The sequence below is a fragment of the Heptranchias perlo genome, unplaced genomic scaffold (assembly GCF_035084215.1).
Source record: "Heptranchias perlo isolate sHepPer1 unplaced genomic scaffold, sHepPer1.hap1 HAP1_SCAFFOLD_730, whole genome shotgun sequence".
Taxonomy (NCBI): Eukaryota; Metazoa; Chordata; class Chondrichthyes; order Hexanchiformes; family Hexanchidae; genus Heptranchias; species Heptranchias perlo.
The window spans coordinates 82027-97720 of NW_027139762.1; the positions used below are offsets into that span (position 1 = coordinate 82027).

Genomic DNA, 15694 nt, shown 5'->3' on the forward strand with positions numbered 1-15694 from the left:
TACTTTTTGCACCTGACCACAGGTGTAAAGGAGCCAGAGGCGACATGAGGAAACATTTTTTTTACAGGAGTTGCAATGATCTGGAAATGCACTGCCTGAAAGAGTGGTGGAAGCAGATTCAATAGTAACTTTCAAAAGGGAATTGGATAAATACTTGAAGGGATAAATTTTCAGGGCTATGGGGAAAGAGCAGGGGAATGGGACTAATTGGACAACTCTTTCAAACAGCAGGCACAGGCACGATGGGCTGAATGGCCTCCTTCTGTGCTGTACCTACTGTGATGCTACATTTTAGCCCCTAAATCTCCATAGACCTCCACTTCTCACTTTTTTTTTCCAGAGGATGGGCAACATTTTAGCTTGTTTCTAACCTACTGATACCTCCGCAATGTCCAGTAAGTCCCTCAAGATTGATTGTCACTCACTGAGTGTTCCTGGGATCGTGTGGCAGTGGGTGTTTTTTTTTGCTGTAAATGGGGATGCTCCCGGTGTCTATTGGAGACTGGGTGTGAGCATCACTGCTGCTGTAGGAGTGGGTGTCTCCCTTGTGTGTGTGTCCCGGGTCAGTGACGCAGGGGCTGTGAGTGGAGTGACCAGTGAGCGGGAACCTCTCGCCTCCTGACAGCGCTGAACAGAGCGGCACCCAACATCCTCCGTCTCCAGGGCAGGGGGTCTCGGGCCCGGAATACCCACCCGGGACAAGTCGGACCGAAGATTCCCGCGGGGCTGAGGTATTTATTTGCGGGAGGGTCGGGCTCCGTGCACAGGTTCCGGTACCAAGCGGTTAATGGGTGGCTTGTTGCTGCCGCCCGGTTAAGTTTTATCGGACAGTCCTTTGAGTTAAAGGCGGGCAGATTTCAGCATTTCAACAACTTTGTGCAAACCATTCGTTTCAGCCCCGGGTTTGAAGTGTTTCAGTCCCTGGGTCTCCGCCAGGTCCTAAAGCCTAATTTTGCTCATTGTTTTGAATCAGTTTACTAAACATTAATCGAATTTAAGAAGTTAGAGACAGTGGGGATGTGAGTTTTTTTTGTTTAGAAGCTAATTTCTAAGAGTATTGCATCAAGTGTGAGTGCAGTATAACTCCAGTCTAAGTGACCCGTCCAATAAGCGCCTGGGGCTGACCCGGGCTTGCCCCCCATGGTCTGGGGCGGTTGGGCAGTGGCAGTGTCCCCCCGGGGGTAAAGAACGACTGCGGGTCATCTTCGTCCCTGTGACATTTTCATGATATAAAAGCGTGTTCCCATCTGATCTGCGCCATGGCCTCGCAGCCCCGAGCCTAGCCCAACTCTTGGATGGAGCCCCTGCCCCTTTAGATGCCCCTCGCCTTCCCGGGAGGGTGACTGGTCGGGAAGGATGCCGCTGTCCTCACTTCAGGTCGAGTTGGCCATTCACCTCAGACCACTGGCCGCTTAGAAAAAGCCCAGGTTCAGATCTAAATGGATTGGTCCCACTGTGTGAAGTTATCCTTTGCCATTTCCTATCCAGCATTTGTCTTAAGTGCTCAGAATATCGCTGGTTAATCTCTGTTGGCTCTTTAAAGGCGCTGAATCTCTTCCCTGCTAAATGAAAGTGCCCTGTTAAAACTGAATTTTCCGCAGGGTTGATTGTCCCGTTGAAAGAAGCTTGAACACTGACACCGAAGGCCCCAAGTTTAATCATCAGTCTGTACCGAGTTACTTGTTCCCGACCAGAGTGCAAGTAGAGGTGCTGCAATTGGCCTCAGTGCCCTTGGGGAGGGGGAGAGGAATCAACCAGGGTTCTAGCTCCTTATTGTTAATCCAGTGGCTCCTGCTGGAAAGTTCTGGTGTGTGTGCCCGTTGAGTGAGGACGGGATTGGAGCCAGCTGTCGTGGTTCCACACTCTGGTCCAGCAAATGCTCAGTGTTGAGTACAGGCTGAGGAGGCTGTGGTTGGAAGATTGACAGTTTGGAGAGAGAGATGCTGACAGATCCAAAACAGAGATGGCAGTGAGCATGGAGCAGGATTCTTTTTAGAGACCGATAACAAATGCTGAATGCTGCCAGAGAGGAAGGAGGGAGGGAGCGATGACCTCGGCAAACAAACAAGTGGAAACAGGACCGATTAACAAAAGTGACCGAGTGAATGAGGCAGCGGGGGTCAGGCAGAGTGAAAGTGTAAATAGCAAGCGATAGTTCTCAAAAGAAACCAGAGAGAGGAGAGACAGAAGAAGACACAGCTGGAGAGATCAGAAAAGTGAAGAACTTAAATAAAATGGCCTCAAATAGAGCAATGAAGCTCATGGAAAGAATTCAAACAGAGAGCACAGAGAATGGAAGCAAAGTGAAGAGGAAATGGGAAAGAGGGACTTTGGGGTACAGGTTCACAGAACATTAAAGGCAGCACCTCAGGTTGATAAGGCTGTAAAAAAGCTAATAGAATTCTTGGTTTTCTCTCGAGGTATAGAATGTTAATGCCAAGAGGCAATGATGAGCCTATATTAAAACCTTAATACGATCTCAGTTAGAGTACTGTGAGAAGTTTTAGGCACCACACTATAGGAAGGATATTGAGGCTTTAGAGAGGGCACTAGGAAGCTGCCTGGTGTGAAGAAATACAAATGTGAAGAAAGACTTGAAAAATTGGGTCATTTTTTGTTAGGACAACGCAGATTACACAATGCTATGATAGAAGTGTTTAAAATTATGGGACATGGTCGATAGAAGCAGGCTGTTTTCAGTAGTTGAGGAGTCAAGATTAAGAGGCCATAGATACGAGATTAAATGTAAGAGATTTAGGGGTAGAGAAGCTTCTTCACACAAAGGGTTGTGAGGCTGTGGAATTCACTTCCAGGGTTAGTGGTTGAGGCAGAAACTATATCAACGTTCAAGATTAGATTTTATAGGTGGATGAAGGGAAAGGGGTTGAAGGGATATAGTAACATAATGAGTAAATGTGATTAGCACTATTTGCTCGTGTGGAAGGTAAATGCCAACATGGACTGGTTGGGCTGAATGGCCTATTTCTGTGTTGTACTTTTTATGTATCTAGTTACAGGCTGGTATACAATCAGGGGCTCAGGTTTTTTTTAAACTGAGAAACCTAGGCGTGAGGTCAAGACCTGAATGCAGGACACCACCAAGGGTGAGAAGAGGAGGAGAGATGTTTTGGTCAATCAAGGAGTAGTAGTTCAGTGATGCCAAGCTTGGGTTTTAAAAGCTTAGTTTATATATAGGACAATGGATAGCTGGGAGTGAGTTACAGGCTGTGATCTAATCAATAGGTTAAAATGGTTTACACATAGAACAATGGATGCCCAAGAGTAAGTTATAGGTTGGAATCTAATCCAGGAGTTCAAGTGAGATGGTAAACCATGATGCAGAACTCCAATAGTTTATAACTTTCATTTAAATTTTGATCTTGAACTATTGCTTTGGACAATCTCCCTAATATCTGTTGAAGAATATAAACGGTATGAGTTTTATATGAGGTTTGGGTTTTGTTTTCTGTTGGTTTTTGCACCAGTACCAGCTGTTGCCATGCTCTGTGCCCACGACATGATGGTGATAAGAACATAAGAAATAGGAGCAGGAGTAGGCCAATCGGCCCCTCGAGCCTGCTCCGCCATTCAATAAGATCATGGCTGATCTGATCCTAACCTCAAATCTAAATTCATGTCCAATTTCCTACCCGCTCCCCGTAACCTCTAATTCCCTTTCCTTCTAGGAAACTGTCTATTTCTGTTTTAAATTTATTTGTGATCAATTTAAAGTGATCACAAAGGGGTATTAATATATTGTGACACTAATGTAAGTATTGACAAGTTTTACTGTGCAGGAGCTGGTGAGAGTTAGCACATTCAGAGGTTTATCACCTATTCTTTGTTGAGGTTGGGACTCTCTGCCTTTAAGCAATTTGTCCCTCTTTTTCCCTTTCTTGACTCTCGCTGCACGCAAGCACTGTGTGCAGCTGAGAGAGAGGGTTGATCAGCAGCTCCCAGCCCTCTGCTCAAGCTGCTTGGATAAAGCTGGCAGCTAAGAGGTGCATGAGAACAGCTCAGGGACAACTTGCCCTTCCTGTCTGGGGGTGGGGGGGGGAATCCATTCAGGCCGTTCCCCATATCAGTGTGGCTGAGATTGAAAGATAAGTGAATCCATGATCCTACTGCTCCCTGGTGCCAGGCCACTGCTTACCTGTACTACGTCTGTTGCGATTATTGTTAATGTGATGGTTATCACTGAACCTGCAGTCTGATTTGAACTGATAATTGTCAGTGTTACAAAAGAGAGCCTAGATGGTGCAATATATTTAGACATTGGCAGGTCTTTCAGCTGTGGGATCAAGGGTTGAAATGCAGCCCAGACAGATGGGATAAATAAAATAATATATTTGTTTATATAGTGCCTTATCATGTTGGAGCATCTCAAAGTGCTTCCCACAATGAATTACTTCTGGAGTAGAGTGACTGTCGTTATGTAGGATTGTCTCCTTACTGCCTAAAATGAGTGTAGATGGTCTTAAACTGGTTCCTGTTGGGCACAAATCCACGGTACAAAAACTGCCTGTCATTCAGCATGAGTTGGCAGTAAACTTCCATGTCAGGAATTACCTGGGTGGGTGGGGGGGTTGGGTTTCTCCTGATCGTCCACCGTAACTTTGGCGGAAGATCGGCGGAAGCCCCGTTTTACGTGTATCCGGGGTTTCTACTGAAGTTACGCCGGCCGATCAGGTGGATCCACGAGGAAACCTCCCCCCCCCCCCCCCCCCCCCAGGCGTTAGCCTCACTCGGGGAGACCATTAGGATGACTTGTGCGGTAATGGGAATGTCGGGCTGGTGCAGGATGAGGGGTTAGGCTAAGTAATGCTCTTGGTCAGTGCAAAGTGAGTTTTGTTCAACTCGTGATGTGCCTGCGCTGGGATGGGCCAAGACAGAGAAAGCTCTACACCGTATCTGTGCTGTACCTGACACAGGGGTGGTTGGTAGGGCAATATAGCAGGGACTTTACTCCGTATCTAATCCTTGCACCTGACCCAGAAGTGCATTATGGGGCAGTATAGTGGGAGCTTTACTCTATGTGTGACCTGAGTTGTAGTACCAATTTTCACTCGCCCTTTCCTGTTAGAAAATCCCTAGGCTCATCTCAGCACCTCCTGTCCAGAGTAAGGCTGAGATCAAGGGGGCATAACCTTAAAATTAGAGCTAAGCTGTTCAGGGGTGATGTCAGGAAGCACTTCTTCACACAAAGGGTGGTGGCAATCTGGAACTCTCTTCCCCCAAAAAGCTGTTGAGGCTGGGGTCAGTCAAAAATTTAAAAATTGAGATTTAGGCAAAGGTATTGAGGATTACAGAACCAAGGCAGTTAGATGGAGTTACGGTACAGATCAGCCATGATCTAATTGAATGGCAGAACAGGCTTGAGGGGCTGAATGGCCTACTCATGTTCCTATGAGTAATCCTCGGTGTGGAGGATCCTGGGTGTGAACATACATCCTATCACTCCATGGTGCAGTCCACAGGAGCACAGTTCTTGGGAGCGTTAGAGGAAATGAGTGGATAAATGATGTTACCCTGTATCTCTTGTGGATGTTAACTCAAAGAAAAGCTTCTGCTAAAATGGGTTGGTTGCCACTATTGGATTGTGCGGTTACACCTATGGGGACAGATCGAAAGAATTGAAGCCATGACACTGGGTGTGTTTCGAACAACTGCTTCAAGAAGTATCCAATTCACATGATCACAGCACAGAAGTATCAGGGTGTTACTTACATCAGCAGAGGAAATTAAGTGAAAAATGATTCTACAAATCATGCAATGTGTTTCATTGAATCATAGAATCTTACAGCACAGAAGGAGGCCATTTGGCCCATCGTGCCTGTGCTGGCTCTTTGAAAGAGCTATCCAATTAGTCCCACACTCCCGCTCTTTCTCCATAGCCCTTCTAGCGCTGAAAGGTCAGAGAATTATTAAAAGGTAGTCATGGTGTTGGTTATGTAACTACAGAGTTATTATTTATTCAGCAAAGCAAGAAATACTCATTGTGTAACTGTGCAGAGTTGTTACTTGTTCAGCAGAGCAAGGATTACTCACCTGAACTATATGGGGTTTCTGTTTATTTTGCAATGGTAAGGGCTATGTACTGTGTAACTGTATGAAGTTACTGTTTACTCAGCAGGGTAAGAATTACTAACTAATTGTAGAGTTGTTTGTTCAGTCAGATGAAGGTTGTTCACTGAACTGTTAAGCAGGGTAATGGCTACTCTCTAATTATACAAACTTTATTAAACAGGAGATTTGTTATTCACTAGCTTTTTGGCACTATTTATTCAGCAGAGTAAGGGTTGTTCACAGTGTAACTGTACAGAGTTGCTATGTAATTAACAGGGTAAGGATTACTAGTGTAATTGTATGACGTTCTCATTCAGCAGAGTAAGGGTGTAACTGTCATAACTGTATGGAGTTCTTTATTCAACGGGGAAGCTCTTGACTTTAGCTCTAACTTTATGATGTTACTGCTTATTCAGCAGGATAAGGCTTACTTACTGTATATCTGGAGTTTCTGTTCATTCAGCAAGGATGTGCTGTGTAACTACTGGGAATTGTGCAGAAGTGTTCTGGGACAACTTCTGAATTTGACATTTTCACTGGGAAGTGCCTGTTCCCTGCTCCAACAAGAGCAGGGAGTCACTACAAAAATCAAGGGCATAAACTGACATGTTTTACTGCTGTGCTACCCACTGATACCCCCCTCTTTTTCAATTCAAAATTCTAGACCCAAGGTATTGGTGGGGGGGGGGGTTTGGAGAGAGGGAGGAATCAGAATCATCCATAAAGCTCTCAACAATGGGGGTGATTTGTTCAACTCCATTTATGTGGTATTACTTTGCGCAGAGGGAATTGTTCTGATCTGTTTCTTCAAGTGTGTAAACAGGGTAACATGGGTAAGGGTTAAAACGCCCAAACTGCTCAATTGGTTATTGCACCTTTCTTTGGCCGCTGTTTGAACGTGCTCAGTCTTAATAAATAACGACATTGGGCTCAAAATTTAGCTTGGCTCTGTCCGAACATTATGCCTGATTTACTGACAAAAGGAGCCTTGTTGTAGTTGCTGGTCAGTGAGGCATTCGACCTTGGGCACCGGCACGTCTCACTGATCCATTGTCTCACAACACTACCACCAGTGTTCTGAAACTGGCCACAGGCAGTTGTGAGAGAGCTGTCTCGATGGGTCTCCCTTCGATTTTCCCTTCCATCCTGTCCCAACAACATCTAGCTGCCTCTCAATGCCTCCAGCTGTGGCCCAGTTAAGATCAGCAATTCAGTGTGTGGGGCAAGCACAGCCTGGGGTACCACATGGCTGATCAAAGTGTCACTGGTTAGGGAGAGGGCAGATTGAAACTGCATATGTATAACCACTTTACTTTTTGTTCTTGTGCCGAGGGAAGTTTTAAGTATGTAGAAACCTAGAAATATCTTCGAGTCTCCTCTTCGACCACGGGTAACAGCCCATGCAGCAAGTGAAACATCATGCCCCATTAAAATGGATCATTTCCATTCAGTTCCAAGTAGTAGGCTGCAAGCACTCTACTTCTGAGTCCCTCTCTGGACGAGCGCCCTCATTTCAGCTGGATGCACCAGGCAGCAGGCATTCAACTGAGCCAATCCCAACTCCCTCCTCATTCCCTCATGTCCATCAGACTTTCCATCTCTTAGCTTCATATTTGGCCACTGCATTTCTCCAACTAAAACCTCTTGTCTCATTTGGTGCTGCCTTCCCTTCATATGTTGTGTTGTCTGGAATCAAGAGCGGTTAAGCCTACATCCTACCACCATGTGGCCTGGCACACTGGAAACTCCAAAGTGTTGCACTGGCAGCTCCCTTTCAGAGATCTTGGCGTCTTAACGCAGCAAATTAGTTAGTATTGACACAAATCAAGGCCTTAGACTTTCCCAACTTCTAAATAGGCCAGAGGTGGAGGTGGAGTTAAGGTTGAGGCATGCAGTTTTAACACTTTAACATAGAAAACTGAGCAGTGGAGAGTCACTTGGGTTATAAAGCTTAGAGAAGCACACTCATAAAATCACTAAAAGCGCAAGCTAATTTTCCATGACCGCTTTTAGGCCAGCAAAAATTAGTTGTTGCTATAGCGATGATTCACACACTCTTCAGTTGGTCAGCAATACGTTGAGGCAATTGCTCAGGTGTAAAAATGCTCTTTAATTTGTTTCTATATAACCTCGGTGACACGAAAAACTCCTCCACTGCTTTGCCATCTCGATGTGAATTACTTGCACTCTTCACAGCCCACGCTAACTAAATCCTTCCAAATTACTGAAAAGAAAGGGCCTAACAATATTGGAAATGAAGGTCTGTTTATCCTTAAACTCGTTGTTATGGGTCTCCTGGTCATAGTGTTTTAGGTACAGTTAACTCCACCACAGACTAATGTGATAAACTGGAATTGGAACAAACTCAGTTTTTGTTTTACATTGAATTCATTCCCTAAAATTTTTACTTTCCTCTGAAAGAAATGTGGGATATACATTCCTTCGTTCACTGAGGGTGAAAACTTGTCTTTATACTCAAAACAACTTTCTCACTAACATTAACAGAGGAACGTATAGCCTTGCACACATTGAAAGAAAGAACCTGATTTACTTCTTTCACGAGTCCCAAAGCGCTTTACAGCCAATTAAGTACTTTTGAAGTGTAGTCACTGTTGTAATGTAGGAATAAAAACAGAAAATGCAGGAAATACTCAGCAGGCCAGGCAGCATCTGTGTAGAGAGAAACAGAGTTGACGTTTCAGGTTGATGACCCTTCATCAAACTCTTGAGTATTTCCAGCACTTTCTGTTTTTATTTCAGATTTCCAGCATCCATAGTATTTTGCTTTTGTTGTAATGTAGGAATCGTGGCAGCCACTTTGCGCACAGCAAGACCCCACAAACAGCAATGAGATAATGATGAGATCATCTGTTTTTAGTGATGTTGGTTGAGGGATAAATATTGGCCAGGACACCGGGGAGAATTCCTCTGCTCTTCTTCAAAATAGTGCCAGGGAATCTTTTACGTCCACCTGAGAGGGCACGCGGGACCTCGGTTTAACGTCTCATCTGAAAGATGGTACCTCTGACAGTGCAGCACTCCCTCAGTACTGCACTGGAGTGTCAGCCTAGATTTTGTGCCCCGGTCTTTGTAGTGGGACTTGAACCCATAACCTTCTGACTCAGAAGTGAGAGTGCTACCACTGAGCCATGACTGATACCTGCAATTCATTTGGTGGTGCTGGCATTCGGGTGATTTATACTGTAGTTCTAGATATTCCTCCTGTGATTGTAATAGCTGGTCTCACACTTAAGCTATACAGATTAGTAGGCCCCAAATTTGATTCTTGGCCTGTTGCAGGAAAGACTCAAGACAATTCAGTAGTTAGGTGCACTCTTGTCTGAGTCAGCAAGTTTTGGATTCAAGCCCCACTCCAGGCCTTGAGGACATAATCTAGGCTGGCACTCCAGTGCAGTACTGAGGGAGTGCTGCACTGTCTGAGGTGCTGTCTTTTGGATGAGACATTAAACCGAGGCCTCGTCTGTCCTCTCAGGTGGATGTAAAAGACCCCTTGGCACTATTCGAAGAGGAGCAGAGGTGTTCTCCCTCTGTCCTGGGCAATGTTTATCCTTCAACCAACATCACTAAAACAGAATGTCTGATCATATATTTCATTGCTGATTATAGGACCTTGCTGTGCACAAATTGGCTGCCACATTATGGCAGTGACTACACTTCAGAAATACTTAATTGGTTGCGAAGAGCTTTGGAGTGTCCTAAGGTTGTGAAAGGCACTATATAAATGCAAGTTCTTTCTTGGTACACAACCTATTAAAACCTATTGTGAAATAGGGTTGAGTACCTATTTAAATGGAGGAGACTGAATTTCATTGGGTTTCCAGTTTAAAAAGTAGTCTCTACAGTAATAAAGCTCCATTTAAATGTAGCAAACTGTAAGTCAATAGCCTTCCCTTTTAAATGGAGCAGGCTGTACCTCAGTGTTCTTCCCCTTTAGATGAGGCAGATTGTTTCAAACTCTGGGGACCCCCTGAAAATATTGACTCTCTCCTGCAGGCACCTTGACCTAAAACCTCTGAAGGCAGTGCCATCCCACGAGTGCTCTCACTGTGAAAAATACCTTTTGTTGGTATTGTAATAAACACCATGTTGATGTTGGAGTAATGGTGCAATGACAGAAATCCAGATTTCACACTGAGCTTGCAGAACCTCTGGGAGTCCCTTGTGGGCCCCTGTTTTGGAAACCAGTGCCGTACGCCACTGGAGTTTCCCTTTAAATGGAGTAGACGGTATATCAGTAGATTTTCCCTTTTAACTGACACGGACTGAGTGTCTGTTGACCTCCCCTTTTAAATGGAGCATGCTGCATATCGGGATGATTTCCCCTTTAAGGCATGGACAGTGTATCAGTCAAGCTGCCCTGTCACTGTTAACACACTGCAGGTTCCACCTACTGGCTAACTGGGGCAGCCACTCTTGAGTTGGAGCTGTGGAGGAAGCGATCACCAGCTTTCCCCTTTTCTGCTTGAGGAAACAGCAGGGTTCTGTGACCCACACACGGGTGGGAAGCATGGGCAAGCACCACATATTAAAGGGTTAGTCTTCCAGAGATCTAAATTCTGTGCCGGCTTTCAAAAAAGAAAGACGCTTTGCTAAAATGATCAGTAAGTGTACCAGTTGCTGTCTGGTAATGTTGCTTTGTGTTGTGGGTGTTGCAGGATTTGACTGGTACCGATTGGAAATGGCTGGACTGCAGGAGATACGAATGACAGAGGAGAAGCCTCTGCTGCGGGAACAGATGTCAATGGTGAGTCACTGTAGGATTTGATTAAAAACGAATGTATCAAAGATCCTAAGGCTCATCACTGCTTGCGTCCCCTGTCAATAACTGATTTATGATATTGAAATCCTTTCCCCAGAGCTTTATACAGAGCTTGCCTATTCCTTAATTATAATCCCTTTGCATCCTAATTAATGCAAGTTCACGTCAGTCCGTCTGGTTGTTTTAAGAATGCTTGCTTTAATCTTGCCCCAGTTTCCATTAATGCTGCTTCTGTGTGCTGTACTGGTTAACTGGGTCCCCCTGCAGCACCCCCCCTCCCCTCACATACGCACAAGTAGGGAATTACAATAAATATCAGGCCTGTGTTGAGTTAGCTGATCTCACCTGGGGCAGTGATAGAACTGCCCCAGGGTGCTGCAGTTAGCCTTGAGGCCCATAGGTGAAGGAAAGAAAAAGAAGGTCTGGGGTTCTGCTCCCAATTGCTGTCTGGTAACCTCTGCACGTGTATGTGAATGTCTGCTATGGCAGAATTGTGCTCAGCAGTGATGGGCCCCCTCTCCCCATCAAATAACATACCAACACTCACTAGCTGAGCTAACACATGGAGGGCCCGGTGCCCAAGTAATCACTTAATACCTTCGGGAGAGGAGGAAAGGGGAATGGAAACGAAATCCCCACAAGCCACTCACATTCACAGATAAAGACAGGTACGGCAGTGTCATGATTATGGTACTGGACTAGTAATCCAGAGGCCTGGCCTAATAATCCAGAGAATGCGAGTTCAAATCCCACCATGCCAGTTTGAGGATTTGAATTCCATTTTTAAAAACAACTAAAAATTCTGTAAATAAAAAGCAGGTATCGGTTTAAATAAAAAAGTGATTGTCGTAAAAACCCAACCGATTCACTAATGTCCTTTAGGGAAGGAAACCTGCCGTCCTTACCCAGTCTGGCCTATATGTGGCCCCAGTCCTTCACCAGTGTGGTTGACTCTTAATTGCCCTCTGAAGTGGCCTAACAAACCACTCAGTTGTATCACCACCTTTTCAGGACAACTATGGATGGGCAGTAAATGCTGGCCTTGCCATTCCGTAGCACAAATGTTGCCTGCCACTTGTCAGCCCAAGTTGGCATCTTATCTAGGCCCTGTTGTAGGCTGGCATGGGCTGCTTTATTATCAGTGGAGTTGAGTGGAGCTGAACACTGTGAACAGCCCACTCCTGACCTTGTTGTGGAGGGAAGGCCATTAATGAAGCAGCTGAAGATGGTTGGGCCGAGGACACTTCTGTGAGGAACTCCTGCAATAATGCCCTAGGGCTGTGATGACTGGTCTCCCACAACCATGACCATCTTGCTTTGTATCTGGTATGACTCCAGCCTTTGGAGGGCTTTCCCTTTGACTTCCATTTTGCTAGGGCTCCTTGGTGCCATATTCAGTCAAATGCTGCCTTGATGTCAAGGGCGGTTATTCTCACCTCTACTCTTGCATTCGATTCTTGTGCCCATGACTGGATCAGGGCTGCGAGGAATGAGATTAGACTAAATAGTTACAGTTAAAGAGCAAGCACCAGCACAGGCTACAGGGGCCAAAAAGCCTCGTTTTGTGCTGTAATTTCTATGATTCGTTTATAGCTCCTATTGACTGGTTACACCATGATACTGACAGATGCTTTGGATTAGGTGCCCCCACCCAGTGAAGGAAGGAAGGTGGGTGGCAGAACATGTGCCACAGCGAGACCTAAAGAAAGTAGACAATAAGGAAACGATGAATGTTTTAAATGAGATTTTCTGAGCTATTCATTTCTCTGTCGAGGTACGGCATAAAAATAGAACAATCTCTAAATAGCAGGAACATTAGTAATATTACAAAGAATGATGGCTAGATGTCACTGATTCCAAGAAAATAATCGCATTGAAAGGCTCAGATGACACGGTAAACATCTAACAGCCAAGCTCAAGCTGTTTGTTGTCTTTTGGTCCTGAGATCTTCATCATTATATTCTCCCACACATTGCTTTTTATAATATAAATGCCATGTTCTTTCTAATCATAAAGGTTAAGGCAGCTCGTTGTCATTTGGAAGGAATCTTTTCCTCAGCAGCTGCTGATGAGGCTGAAATTAAAGGCCAGAATGTTCCATTCAGTTGATGTGCGATGACCCTCACTGAAAGATAAAATTTGTGCTATTATCATTGTAAAATGAATCCAGAGTGGCAATTTTGCTGCTTGGTCTGTCTGTCTGTCTAAGAATCTTGGCCCAGAATTTCTTGCATTGCTGTGCCAAGAATGCAGTATGATCTGAGTTGCTGGGTGTGCAAAATGGGCCAGGAACCCGCTGTGCCAATCCTGCCCGTTGCTTTCAGGCCGACAGGAAGTGCCTGCCCTCCTTCCGTGTGGGTGTAAGCAAAGGAGGGACAGGATGATGTAATATGTCCAATTTTCTGTAATTTGCCCTCAACAAAATGGCTTATTTGCTCATCAGTATCAGCTGATAAATTGCAGGTGGAATTTAAAGGGACAATCCTTGCTAAACTATGTTTGCTTTCTAAATCTTTTCTTTCTGCTTTGATTCGGATATTTTTTGTTTGAGAGCAGCTGACTGCCTTCGCCCTGCCTACTTCTGGAGAGCTCTCTTTGTGGGGGGGAAACAACTGGTTATTTTTACCTAAACCCACTGGAAAGGTGGCACAATGGGTTTCCCTATGGGAATCCCCCTGTTAATCTGGAGTAAGAAGAGGAGGGAATGCAAAGAGACCAGGCGCAGGATGCGATCCTCCTGTCAGTACTCAACCAGAGTCTACAGAACTCAGCGCTCATACCTATAACATTTCCCAGAATACCAGCTCCCTTACGAGTCCAATGTACACCACCACATTTTGGAGTGGGTAAGCCCCAATCCTGTCTGGTGATGGAAAAGGCCTAATGGTACTAAAACCTAGGATGGTAATTCTTAGGACTGCTGGTGAGTAGACAAAGGAGGAATGAGCTTTTAAATTCTATCTGAGGTAACTTTGACAGAAAAACAATGGAACCAACAACTATATCCAAGGATTTATACGATATAGTAAACATGCTGTAAGTTATATAGAACTGTATACATTACCTTTCATCCAAGCTTCAACTCCACAAATAACTTTAATTCTCAACCTTGCCTACATATTGTCCTCCAACTCAACACTTGCCTCATTCCCATTCAGCCTCAGAAATGTCTCCACTCCTGGCCTCAGTTCTAGAAATGTTCCTATCTGCCTCAGGTTCCTGACTTTTCCCATAGATTACAGGAGACCATCCCCACTCCATCTCTGGCCTGGTGTCTTCCTTCAACATGGCTCCAGCTCCCACATCATCCAAGTGCTCCACTCCCTGGCCCCATGCTGCATTTCCCACCACACTGCTGTGCCCTTCTGCTCCTGCTTCGTTTCTCACCTGACTATTGCACTCCCTGGTCCATGACCTCGATTACCTCTGAGCAGCACCATGAGAGGGCGTCTGGAGGATCACGCCATGAAAACATGGCCACCAAATCAGGGCATTACGCATCCTTAGGGCAAAAAAAAACACTTCCCTGTCAAGTTACCAATCGAATATTAGACTATAAATGTGAATGAATGGAAAAAGAAAATACAAATAAGAAACGAGTAACCAGCAAAAGATTGAGCAATCAAATCCTTCAATGTTTCTCAAAGCTACCATTCATGAACCAGCAAGTACTACAAAATGGACTAATCAAATTTGCACAGAGAACCTTTGAAGGTAACAAAGTATGTTGACGTGCTCATATTTTGACTCCAAAATTTATCAGAACACTTCCATTAATTACATTTGCTACTGTAGCTTGTTTGTCTCCTTGGGTTGTTTAGTAAATACTGGATCCACCCTGTAAATCAGACCGGGATGGACTGTTGAGAATTGGCTGAAAGGAAACTGCTTTTGGAATAAGAGGGACTCCTGCGCATAAATGTTACAGAACGACCAACATTTGCTCAGTTTGGTTGTCTCTTGCCCAGAAGAACGGAGACGGGACGTGATTGTGTAAGCGAATGCTTAATGTAATTCTACAAAGACTACATTCTGCTTTCACTGAGGAACAAGACAGCGTGCTTCCTCCTGAGAAGTACATTATTTAAAATTCTGCAAGGATGTTTTCAAAGGATTTGTATGGTTCAACACTTCTGTAAATAGCTCTATTAGTGAATAAATCGGTTTAATAGTTTAGCCTGTTATGAAATGATTCTTTTGAAGTGACACAAGTACTATTCCAGTGGTAAGTCTACAAAAAGGGAGGATTATTCATCAGGGGATACTTTTAAATCACTTTCATTTACGTCCTCTGGTCCTGTTTTCTCAGTGTGTACCTCGAAGTAATGTTTAAAATTTACGTTATATATTTTAACCAGTGGGTCTCCTATGGTGAGTCAGAAGACATTCTGTTTTATAACGATCAGTACATTTATGTCATGTAGGGAATAACATCGAGTCAACTGATGGAATACATTCTCCTGGTGTTCTGGCCAACATTTATCCTTCAAACAACACTGCCAAAAACAGATTAGCTAGTCATTTATCTAATTTCTGTTCATGGGATCTTGCTGTATACAAATTGACTGCCAAGTTTACCAACATAACAACAGTGAGTACACCTACAAAAGTAATTAATTGGCTGTAAAATGCATTGGGATATCCTGAGGAAATGAAAGGTGCCACCATAGCAAAATCCCCAAAATAGTCACCTTGGGGGATCACCATGACTAGAAGCCGAATGTGAGCAGCCTTATGAACACCGTGGCTACAAGAGCAGGGCAAAGGCCAAGATAAGCAGCTCACCTCCTGATCCATCAAAGCCTTTCCACCATTGAAAAGGCTCAAGTTAAGAATGTGAGAGAATAA

General features: G+C 44.5%; 1 long non-coding RNA gene across 2 annotated transcripts; it reads left to right on the forward strand.

Annotated features, from left to right (window-relative positions):
- Positions 1-536: 536 nt before the first annotated feature.
- LOC137319103 (uncharacterized) lies at positions 537-15005 on the forward strand. 2 transcript variants are annotated; one of them, XR_010961988.1, is made up of 3 exons: positions 537-731; positions 10743-10831; positions 14668-15005. It is a non-coding gene; the product is annotated as an uncharacterized lncRNA (long non-coding RNA). The 2 variants fall into 2 exon arrangements; XR_010961989.1 differs by lacking the exon at positions 14668-15005 and adding an exon at positions 14082-14105.
- Positions 15006-15694: the final 689 nt, after the last annotated feature.